Consider the following 13,387-nt stretch of genomic DNA (forward strand, 5'->3'; position numbering starts at 1 on the left):
CCACACTTACATGATTCTAAAACGAAAGAAGACGAAAGAAAAATACAGAAGAAATGGCTAACAACTAAACTAAAACAGCAGTACTACCAGCTATACTTAAAACCACATGGTAAAACCACAAAGTGTACTAAACGAATGAACTGGCTTACAGACGCCCATTTCCCCAAAAATGAAAATGAAAAAACACTGTCTCCTAACGTTACTCTACTTCAAATACCTGCTGGTCGACAATGGTTATTTACCGGAAAGGATACATGTATTAAAAACAGACCCTTATGCCATAAGGATTTTACACATACGTAACTGTATGCACCAACACTGTAAAAGGATCCATTGAGTATTTATTTTGACACCCACCGGCCGACAGTCGTTGCTGCTGTTGTTGTCCAGTACGGTTTTGCAAAACGGAAACGGAAGTTTTCACTTGTTAAGCGAAGAAGATGCAGCGAAAAGTTATTATAATACTTATTTTTGCTGTTGTTGGGAAGTTTAACATTGAATTTTTTTCTTTGTGTGACAGAAAGTATGGAAAATGAAAACAAATAGTCAAGAATAATGGTAATAGTTGATGGAAAAATACACCCAGTATTGTTATAACACAAGGAGTTATAAGAGATAGATGTAAATTAAAAATGGTGATGAGGGTAGAATCGGAATGTTAGGTTAATGTGAGAAAAAAAACATTTCGAAAAAAGGCAATCCAGTTTATATAAATACTGTTTGTAGAATTTAGTCTTTTATTCCCAAAAATCGTATAAGACCTGTACAAGTTATTCTGACTTTGAGAAGGTCGTTTATCTATAGATGCCCCTTCATCGGTTTTCTAAATATACAAGGCTCTGAGATAGATCATTGTCAACTAAAATATTTTAAAAGAACTACGAATCTCCCTATGGCCTTCAGTCTAGATAGGTATTTTTAAGGTATTCTGTCCATAATATCCTATGTTAGATATTTTGCATTTAAATTCTCTTTGGCAGGTAGAATGGCTTGTCTCTAGAAACTATAAATAATTGTATCTACAGAACACTTTTACATAATTTATGGAAGGCTTTTCGAGTTATATATAAGATCTGTATACGGTTTCTGTGCGGTTTCTGTATATTGAAGGAGTGTATATGGTTCTCTGCCTATTCATCTTATATAACATTTCTATATAAGACCTGTACAAGATATTCTGTAATTAAAATAATTATTAAAGGTCTTTTTCATATCAAAAATATATGGAGGATACATAAAGCCATGGTAAAAGTGGCCTCAAGGTGGCTGAGAAAGTTTTTCTATAGACAAATGAGTCTTCAAGGGGATAGGTAATTTTTTTCTATGGGCTCCAAAATTTATATATTGCAAATCTATGATTATTCTTTGATTAGTTACAAATTATGACCTTATGACCTGTTATTGCCCTTGCATGTGTCATCAAATTTTACCTCTTCCAAAACAAATTAATCTCATTAAGTTTTTGAAGGCAATTTAAAAGCAATTTTGAATATAGAATCCATTTCAAAAAATATCTTTTGTTTTATTTTCCCCAACATTTTTTATACCTCTCTCCTTGCAGTTATTACATGTTTTCTGTGCAATTTCGAAAGACTCCAAGCTAGTAAACGAACATTTTTGGCCAATTGTGCATGGTAAACAATATGATTGATTATAAACTACAGCTGACTACAGATACATAAATACACAGACCTGACTCATCCACTGACTGACTGACAACAACGGCAATATGCAATGTTAGATCGACAAAAGGATTTTCACAATGCAAAATAAAGCAAACGGCTACACACACAGGCACATCGAAGGCCCTCTCATACATAGATCATGTAATGCATGCAAATGGAATAAAGTAAAACAGGACATGAACTTGTTATACAAAGGAGGTTATTAAAATGCATGTATCCGGCATGCATACATGAATGTATGTATGTATGAGTGTATAGGTTTGATTGGTATTTTACCCTGGCAGTACACTCACCTATTCTGACTTATTTTCGTGATTTCCTTGGCTCTCTATTATTCCGTTTGCCAGCATTGATGCTGTGCGGTGTGGCTTTTGTTGGCTTGCAATCATTGCCCGACAATGAAGTGATGTTTATGGCAAAACATTGCCATGGATATTATACCTTTCCCACAGACATTCAGATTGGACCATCTATTGCATGGACAACGATAAGCTTATACAATCAATGACCATAACATTTCAGCATGAAACAGAAACAAACAAAAAACTATTCTTATGGGAGAGAGACTGGAAGTTATCACAAAACACTGATTAAAGGATGTTTGGTATTAAGACATCCTTATGGTCCTGGTCGTACGTTGTACCCTTGCCATGATTTAAACTATTCAAAAATGACATATGCATGAGTATTACAGAGACATTGGTCTTCTCATGGTTAGCATCATCATGCTTATGCCATCTTTTGAGGCGAAAAAATCTAGTTATAGCCTATTTTGTGTGTGGCTAAGATATGCAAGGACATTGCCTATTAAGTTTTCCTGGAAACATACATAGATTTTGCATGGAGATTCGAGTTTATTTTCGTAGAATTCCCTGGTAAACACAAACGTTCCGTTTATGCTTGTAAATGTCGAAAGCAAATAATTAGATTATTGTCTGTCATTTATCCTCTTAGGCCCCTTTACACAATTTCAATGTCATTGAAGTTTTTGATGACCACACCACAAGTGGTCATCAACTATCGTCGACGATGATGATGGTTATTTGAAGAGGTGTCTATGGTCTTGTGGTCTAGTTGTTGGTTTTAGAAATTTAAATACCTTAAAGAAAATAAATGCACATTTTTGGTATTTTGATTAGTCCAACATCAAGCGATGTTGATGTAAATTGACAAAGTCGAGTATTCAAAGGATAAAAAACCCCTTCTACGTAAATATTCAAAATAAGATTCTTTTTATAGAAAAAATTCCTCAGCCCTCTGAGGATTCTTTCTTCTATAGAAAAAGAGTCTTCTGTTTGCTGAGTATTTTTTTACAGAAAAAAGGGGCCCTCCTAAGTTTTTGAGCATTTTTTTCTACAAAAAGAAGAGTCCTATGATGGCTTAAAATGGTTTTCAATGAGTCCTTGAGAATTTTTTTCTGTAAAAAATGAGTCCTCAAGTGGACTCCAATTTTTATATTTATTGCAATCCTCCCAAATCTGTAAATATTCTTTGATTAGTTACAAATTATCATCTAAACGTTGCAATTCCTTATATTCCCCTTTAGAGGTGGCCTCAAAATTAACCTCCTTCAAAGAAAATTAATTACAACAGTCCCTGTTTTTTCATTTCCATTCCCATTATTTTCACCAACATCCCTACTAGTTTATATGATATATTTGAAACTATTAAATACACACAAGGAAAAATGAGAGAAATAAAATTATTCCATAACTACTCCTCAATGTCCATCATCCATCAACAATATCATATGGGAGCATAAACAACATTTTGCCGTACTGGCTGGATGGCTCACTGCCTGCTTCAACATAACATTACCCCACGTACCATGTGTCACCGTCTAATCATTACCGTCATTTAAATGTAAATCACTCTCTCAGTCTGTCCATTAGACTGCCTCTTTGCCTTTTGTGAAATAATTTTTCTTGCTGTCCCTGTGACACTGTCACTATGTTTGTGTAAGTGAGTGTGTTTGTTTGCTTGTTTCTTTGGGTGTGATGAGTGACTGTGACTACACAAATACACTTTTTTGCCAAAGAGACACTTATCTGTCTCAATGTCTGTCGTTTGTTAAATTTTATAACACCATCCTTTCTGATTCAGTGGCAGTATTGCCACATTTTCTACTTTTATATTTGTACCAAATACATTTTTCAAAGCTATTCAATACATTCTACAAAATACAGCTCAATTTCTATGAGAATGGGTATATGAAAATTGGAATGAGTAGACTTAATAAAGAACAAACACCTTACTTAACAGGCTACAACAATGATTGTTAATGCTCCTAAAAACCGACCAAATTTGAACCCTGAATTAGAAAATTTTGGTACCAAAACGAATTCAAATTTTCACCTTACCCACTAACTTTGTTGGATGTTTAGTATTGGGAAATGTGTATTAGTGTGTCTACGTGTCCTTTTTGCCTATGGTCATTGTAGCTATTCCAAGTTTGTCCAAAATAGCAACAACTCTTGTAACACTTCTTTCGTTTCTACCAAAATTTGCATTGTTTGCTCAGTTGTTCTTCAAACATGTTGAGAGTCTATAGTTTCAGTTTGCATAAGTGTATGAATATTTGTTGTCTGTTTTCTTATATGGCAACAACAACAACATTGCAACATTATAGCCAATGTTACAGCTGCTATCTGCTACTACTACCACTATTCCTTTGTCACACTGCAACCAACTGTCATTAGTGATGACTAAACTACTGCTGACCGATGTGGTTTGAGTATTTTGTCATGCCACAATGACAATGAGTTGTAGTCTTGTTTGAATACAACAACAGCGCCAGTAACAACAAAAACAATAGGAACAACACAGTCCAATTGTTTTTACGGGCCTTTGCTTCTACGGGAACTAATATAACACTTTATGTCTGGAGGAAAGTACACCCGAGTCGAGTGGTGCATATCTCGTAAGTATCAAATCAACCACAGCGCCAACTATAGTTAGGCAAAGAGTTGTGTTTAGCGGCTGGCGAAATACAAATCTAAAAAGAAACGCCAGCAGACAACAACAATGACAACATGTAGCAAACAATGCACATTGGAGTGTTGTTAAGTGCATCACTTGGCAATCAAGAAGTACACTGCAAGAAAATTTATTGACGTTATTTAATGTTTATTATAGCTTCTACAATTTTAAGGTCTATTCTTGAAAATTTGCTTATACATTGAAAATGCTATTTAAAATGGTACCGCTTTGGTCGCATTTTTCAACACATAAACAGAAAAGGTCATCGGAATACGAAAACTATGATATTAATCTTCAAAACTTCTAAAGTTCACGGTTGATGCTTCACATTAACTTTAATAGATAATAAAAACGCAAAAAACTAGAACTTTAGAACAATGGACAGGAAAAATAAAACAATGAAACATTGGTGCGAATGAGTAGTTGCAATAGTCATACGCCACTAAGGTCTAGAAGAAGTGCAATTTGTTCAAGAATATTTTTTCATTTACAATTCTGTGTTTATGTCACCCTTTAAAAAAAACATTTTGAAGGGTCTAGAAGAAGTGCAATTTTTTCAAGAATTTTTTTTTGTCATCTACAGTTCTGTGTTTATGTGGGGTATAAAACAACTTATCAATGAAGAACCAATTTATTTAGAAGGACCTGGGCACACTTTCCAAACGAAACTGAATGCCATATTCCGTTTGTTTTAGCCTCAATAAACAAGTCGAGTGTCTTGAGTTTTCCAAACTAAATATCTAATCGAAGTGGCTAAACTGGCATTCCGATTTCTTGATAAGTAAAAAGTCTATTAAGTTTTTTCAGCCTTCATACTTTCGCCATTTTAAAGACTCGCATTTTCCAACATAAGTTTCTAAATTTTGCGATATAGTTTTCTCAAAAGTTACCAGGAGGGTTTGTAACTAATAAATAAATCAAATACATTTCTATCGATTTTTCTCTCAGTGTATATATTGTCTAGTTTATAGAATGTCACTATTCCTTTGGATTTGTTAGTGTTGGGTCTCTCTATTCGTTATATTTACAAGCGCCTTGATTGTTTGCATAATTTCCATTTAAACATATTTATTTGTTGCGGATGACAGATTTCTTAAGATGCCATGAATATGTCCTGGGATTGCAAGAAAATCTTTAAATAGCTTTAAGAGATTAACAATATTAATTTATGTATTTTCAAAGCCTTTTTTATTTTCGATCACCTCCAATCGGTTCTGTTATAAATTGTATTATTTTATTATTTTTTAGAACACTTCGGAAGAAATTGCATTTCGTATAAAAAACGACTTTACGACTTCAGAGGTAAAATTTAGTACTAAGCCTTTTCGGATATTTTCAGATGGAATTATATGTTTGGAATATGTCTTGACAGCTAGTTATATATTTGTTATACTATATATATGATATGATCATTCTAGTATCATCTTATGTATATAGCAATTTCAATTAAATTTTTCAATTCTCTAGAGATATTCGTTGGCAATGATTCATAAGATCTTCTATACCAACAACTAACACCCACTTTTCGTAACAAAACAAAAAACTACGAAAATGATTTTCCTTCTACACAAAATTAAACATGTGTCAAAATAGACATTTCCCCCTAACAATAAACACAACAACAATAACGTAACTAAAAAAGGAGTTGTTTTCCTTAGGCTTTGATATATCATGAATTTGATGTGTCTACACGTCTTCAGATTATAAATGACCAACCATAATCACATAATGTTGCCAACACCAACATAATGATTTTTCTTAAGTGGTTCTTCAAGGTTCCCCTGGCGCCACTCTCCCAAATGAAACTTCAAGGAAGGCAAAGTCAAATGGTATGTTTTTGCCTGCTTGGCTGAAGAAATTAAACGAATGAAAAAATTTCAGCTCTTTAGGAATTGTGGTTTGGACTGGTCGGCCGGCTGACTTCGATGATGAATTGCTTAACATAAACACCAAACATTTTTAACGGCATATCAAATAAATTATATACAATTTTTGGACGTTCGTTGTTGTGGGTTATCACAAATTGCCCCACAAGGCATTATGGCGGTTGTTGTGTTTTTCTTCTTCTTCTTTCCACAGAGGCTACTGTTTTTGATTTTGCAAAGGAATTTGTATTTAATTTCCTTAAAGTACGGCAAATGCGTGTTGTGGCCAACACCAACACAAACATGGCGAAAACAAAGCAAACGCTTTATTTTTAAACGTTAGTGTTCTCTCACTTTTTTTATTTTATTTATTATTTATTATGCCAAAGCCTTTTTAAGTGGGGGTAACATTTCCGTTTCCGTTTTAGCACCACACATACACAAACACTCACCATTACATTGTACTGCAAAACTATATACGGGGAGTGTTCTTCATTGCCAGTCAACAGACGAAGGAGAGGGACAATCATGCAACAATGTGAAAAATTACTGTTGTTGCCATTTTTCTGCGTTTGTTGTTTTTTGCCCAAACAAAAGAGCGTTTTACCCCACGTTCTTCGGTTTTTTGGCAAGTCTCATTTTGACAGTCTGACAAATGACCATTTGATGGTAATTACGAATTGTTCTTATTTAAACATAACCTCATTCTTTAGCACACAAAGAGACACACACATACACAAGAACCGAAAGTTACACACAAAATAGCCGAGGGTTTGTCAAAAGTAATGCAAAATGGGAGACATGCCAGCCCCTGAAACTATTTCGGCATATGCAAATGTTTGTCTAACGTTTTATATGTTGATTACTTTATTATTTGTCGGCCATTTGACGGTTGCTGGCCACCAACTATGATTCCAATGCCGTTATGTGTGGGGTAACATTTTTGTTATTAGTGGGGTTCTCTGGCTTATCTTGATGTGTAACATTAAAGAAATGTTTTGTTTTAATTTCTACCCTAACAAAAACTACTGATTTTACCAAGGCCAAATTATAGTTATTTCGAAATTTTGCGGACATAATTAAGTGTCACAAAAAGCACAAAAAATTGATTGAAATAGAAAATTTAGTTATGGACTAATAAAAACTATTATAAGGAACAACTAATGATGACCTGAAGGTTACCTGTACCTCACATTTTATACGCTTTTGATGATATGATTATTTTGTCCCCTAGGAAAAAATCCTAATTACACATACTGCCGAAAAGAGACGGGGCTTTTATGTAAATAATTTGGTCTTCAAAGAAGAACGCTGTAATACACATACTTCGGATGGAAATGCACTTAGGGCAATGAAAATACCAAACATTTTTTGTTCGGAAGTTTTTACCCACCAAGAATGTCAAATTACAGCCACTTAATGATCGTAGGAGCATGGAAATACCTAAAATGGTTCGGAGCCTTTATTTGGGGGCTATCTAAAAAAATTGAAATATTAGTTTTTCGGCAGATGGCTGTAGTGATAGATTTCCCGTAAAGTGTCGATCAAACAATTTAAGATTCATGCTCGTTGGAAGGGTTACATTTCGCAGTAAAAAAATATTTTGTTCTTCTTTGTTTTGTGCATTCAGTTGTTAGTTACAGGTACATTTTTCCATTTTTTGCTTAGAGAAAGGCGAAAATGCAAGCCATGTGGCTAAAATTGTGAATGGTGTTCATGGTTCCGATATTGTAACAGCCAATTATGTGCAATTTTGATTTCGTAGATTCCGTTCAGGGATTTTTGATGTTAAAGATGCACCTCTTACAGGTAGGCTAGTCGACAAAAATGTCGATAAAATCGGAAAAATGATCGATGTTGTCCGTTAGCAGTCGTAACTTCGCCCAGGAGCTAAAAATCCACAATAACAGTTTTAAACCATTTACACAAAAAATCGATTCCTTTCTCGTCAACCTAGCATATTAGAAGTTTCACGAATATGTAGGAGTATTGCAGGACAGAATAACAAATATAAAACACACTACACCTTATAGTGGAGGTGGATAAAAATCCTCTGTATACATATGGCAATAAATAAGAACCAAATTATATAGGCAAAAATAAAACAATTTTAAAGAAGAGAATTCCTCACACAAAGTATCGAGTTTATGTAAAAAAATTCTTATTTTCATTTAACACAATAACTGTAAATTTGCCTGAAGTTATATTTGTTTCATACACACACACACAACTGAACAGAACGAGGAAGCCAATCAAAAACTTGCAAATATTTGACAAACAACTAATTTTGACAAATGAAGAACACAAAAGAAAATAAAAATGAAATTTTACTTAAAAACTTTTTTGTAAACTCACTCACAAAAATAGACACTAACTAACACACACACACAATCACACAGGAAAGCAAATACACATCCATCCATCTCTATATATGCTTGTGTCAGAGTATTATATGTTTTGAAACTTCCGTTTAAAATCCACATCCAAATATTTTTTGTTTGTGTACAGGCGGCGTTCACTTTGTGGTTGAATGTGTCAAGGCTTATTTCCGTCGGTTCCGGATGTATTTGTCTGCAACGCCTACGGTCATTTAAATGTTATGAATGCCATTCGAATACAATTGGATGTTACTGAGCCCTAGTCCCCTTCTCTGGTGGTGTGTGCTGGTTGCGTATTATGTAAATATTTTTGAAAAATACCGTTACATTATATTATGTGGTGGTATATTTTTGCTCTGTGGCTCTTTTTTGTGCAAGCAAATATTTGTATGCCTACATTTAATATAAACATTTTTCTGCTGCTTATTATGATGGATTTTGTGGTACACATACACATTTTTATGTTATGCCACCCATCATCACAAGAGGTAATATAAATAGATTTTTGTACAAACATATAAAAAGGTATGATGCTGGCATACATTTACATTTTTAAATAAGACCTGACTGATCTGCCTCTCGTATATTCTTTTGTTTACATCTCTATGGACTTTATAAGGCGTTTTATTTTTTATTCAGCATATTCATAACGCAAAAAAAACAACAAATTCGCTTTTCATATTTCCACTCAGCCTTTTTTTTCATTTTGTTCATTTATTCACACTACAGTGAATAGCCTTACAAACAATTTGTTAAGTCCCTTTCTTTGTACGTATATGTTTACACACATATAAATATTGTAAGCCAATATCAGTGGTTGAAAATTGCCTGTAAGAGCAAATCCTCGCCAACGGCAAGGATTCCTTTTCTTTTTCGTTATTACAAATTTGTAGTAATTTTGACATTTCACACCTCTTCAGGGATATAACAAAAACATGTTTAAAAGAAACATAACATGGAGAATATATCATATTTCTATAGTTGAAGGTTATAATAAAAACCTCAGAGACCTAACTAAACTTTAAAATTTGTGGCAGTTTTATCAGTATTCTTTTGGAATTTGGGGATACGTTAGAAAATATAATTTACACGCTTCATAAATCCGCATTTTTTAATGTACACAAGTGCCCCGACTTGAGTCGTTAATAGGGTAATTGTGACGTAAATCTACATTTTTCCTTTGACTGAAATTTCCACTGCTCAAATCGAATTTTTCCAAAAACGGAGTTTGTGACTGGGCTCTAGAGAACGTTTTTGTTATCATGCTCGTTTACTCATGCGCTTCATGTTTATACTCTACACTGCCTTATTTTTAGGGGATGCACGGAAAAGGGATCTGATGAAGGAACTAACATGGTTCTTTTCATGATAACCCCTCAAATGGACGCAGACTTTTGGGTAGAAAATTGCCATATCAAATTAATCAAGATTTTTGCCTCTATTCGGTCAAAATGGTGTAAATATCACGAATATTACACGCAGAGTGTTGAAGTTCAGTGGTAGTTGTGTAGAGTATCATATGGTCAGCCCCGTCCGAATACACTGCTCCGCTGTCTCAGTTTTCCTATACCATCATTATTTTTAAAAATGTCACACTTGACATTTTTTGAAACTGCCTAATGTTTGAAAACCAAATTTTAAATTGAAAAAATTATTTAAAATAATCTTTTCTTAAAAATATATTTTTAATTTATTATTTTTCTTTCCAGGTTGTTGTGAATTCAATATGCTCGGTTTTATGTATGATGACAATCGAAAACGATCTACAAAGAAGTTGAAAATATTTCAGGCCAACGCCTATAACGATTATTATATCTTTTGGAATTATCCTGTTCCCTCAATCATAAAATTTTTAAAAAGAGACAAAATAAGTCTTTAAGTTTTTATATACATGTATGTATATAATTTATACAAAGAATATTTAATAAACAAAGCAAAACAAACTAATTTACCAAAAAAAAATATTTTTTATTTATGGATTTAAATGCAGTAAGTATACATACATACAATAAGCCCCTAGGGTGCAACATATCTTTATATGATTTTTCTGCCACCTGGGGACAAATTTCACAAAAATTCCAGGCGCCCAGTATCAAATTTTGGGTATACACAAGCTATTTTCATACTATTCGTATTGAATCCTTCAGCAATATTTGCACCGATTAAGATGCTACGCTGTGTCCGATCGACAGGATATTGAACACATTCAACAAAAATCGTTAATGTGAGCTCAACATATTACGACGTGTAAAGTTTTGATATTTCGTTCGCAGGACCTTTATATGGCCAATATGATGGCTAGATAATTTGAACAAAACAATTAATCAAATCACCATATAAATCATTCCATACATACATAGTATAAACGAACGCTAAATCACAAACTAGAAAGGAAGAAAATAACAATCTCAATTAATCAAAACAACTCATACCAGCATTATAATAAGTCAACGTTTTAAAAATGTTGATACTTAATTTAAGTTCCGCATTCTGCATGTTAGCTATACTAGTACATATGTAGAAGTAACGATGAGGAAGTATTGTAACGCACATATGCCCGAACATAGCATCATGAATCTATTAAAAATATTTACCCTAAATATTTATGCATGAGAGGAATATGTCTAAATAACTACGTCTCCGTTCTCTATTACAATCTACAGTTAACTATTATCCTGGTAAATGACAACAGCAACAGCAACGACAACAACAAACCCAATGACAACGGCAACGACAACAAAATGAACAACAACATAGTGTTGCATTGTTATTCTCTATTCTGTCACATTGTTATAATGTTATGGTGATAAAACTTAAATAAATACCCAAACACACACACACACATCGCACATACACATATATTCGTATCTGTATGGATATGTAAAGTTATTCACTAATTCTTGTCTATAACCACAGACCCTTAGACCAAATAACACAAACTCTTTTACTATTTTCCGGATAGACAGACAAACTATGGTTACAACAACAAGTATGCATGCTGTTGTTATAATTGCTAGTCTATGTGGCATGCCTAGGTGTGTGTGTACTCTCACACAAGGCATGAACTATAAGTGGAGCATGAGTTTTAAATCAAAGCAGCAACACTAGAAAGGCAGCTAAAATTGCTAACAGCACAATTTACCATTATGATAAAATGAAGAAAATAAAAGAAGAGAGAGGGAGATGGAGGAGAAGAGTGTGAGAGCAGCAGCCAGAGTGCGGTGGAGAAAGCGTAATGGATTCATGTTGATGTTACAAATTAAAATGAATGCATGTTTGCTTCCGTTCACCCATACTCTGCTAGCGATATCCTTTTGATAGCTGTGATGTAGATGTTACTAAGACTTATTAGCATTTTACATAATTCCAGAGCATATTCTTGTTAGATATTTTATGTTTAGTTAAAGATTTATTTGATATCGTATGGATTATTTAATTCAATATACCATCACCATGCTTTATTGATACCAGGAGAGGTGAAATATTATGTTGGATTTCGCATGGAGTGTTCAAGTGTGGAATATTGTTACAGTCTAATAACATTTGAATAAAATAATAGGTTTGTCTGTTCAGTTTATCTACTAATTTTATTTATTTATTTTGTTAAGGTAATGCACTTCAGAAATAAATAGATTGCACATTTTGCAACTTTTCAAACATAAGCCTGGTTTCATTTGACGGGGAAATGGAAATACGTGTTCCATCCCTTAAATATTAGTCATAGCCAACAACAATAGGGGTCTTCTTTGAGCCCAACCACACGTAAATGCAAAATTCCGTGAAACAGACCAATTTTTGGTGCTCCAAAAAAAAAATGCAATGCATATTTGCGACCCTTGAAAGATTTTTTTATAAATGCATTACGTTCGCAGACATTACGTACACAGAGAGGAGACCCTTATGGGTGGAGGTAGTTTTATTCACAAAAGATACGACCAGCTAGATTTGTTTTTTACTTTAGGACTAAACACCCCATACTTTATACGAACCTTAGTTATGTGTAATGTTGTTGACTTTTCGAGTGATCTGCGTGCAGTATATCACATGTTGCCACAATGTAGGTTAGTTAACCCGCTAAAAAGTTCTAATGTAAATGCCGTTTAAAGTTATGTTACATTACATGTGTGCATAAAAACAATCACCACCTAAAAGTATGCTATAATTTCTTTACAAGCAAACCAGCAGCCATTATGAAAGAAATTTGGCTGTTTTTAAAAGTCCATTTTTGTGTGGTTTTTCATTTTCAGGTAATAGGCGACCAGAACCGAACAGTAAGTAAATTTGGGAAGATCATTGAATTCAAATGCAAATAACTCGGCGAATACTAAAGCTATTTTTATAATTTTTGCACAGATGTTTAGAGGGAAATCCAAAGTTTTATTACATACAGACACTACATATATAAACTTGTGTAATGTATGAGAAAAATAGCATTATGTGAAAGTTCAAAGATATGAAAAATATCGTCCATTTTTTTGTT

This window comes from Musca vetustissima, unplaced genomic scaffold, assembly GCF_032173495.1.
Source record: "Musca vetustissima isolate MV318-11 ecotype Yass unplaced genomic scaffold, APGP_CSIRO_Mvet_v1 utg4101, whole genome shotgun sequence".
In the NCBI taxonomy this organism is placed as follows: Eukaryota; Metazoa; Arthropoda; class Insecta; order Diptera; family Muscidae; genus Musca; species Musca vetustissima.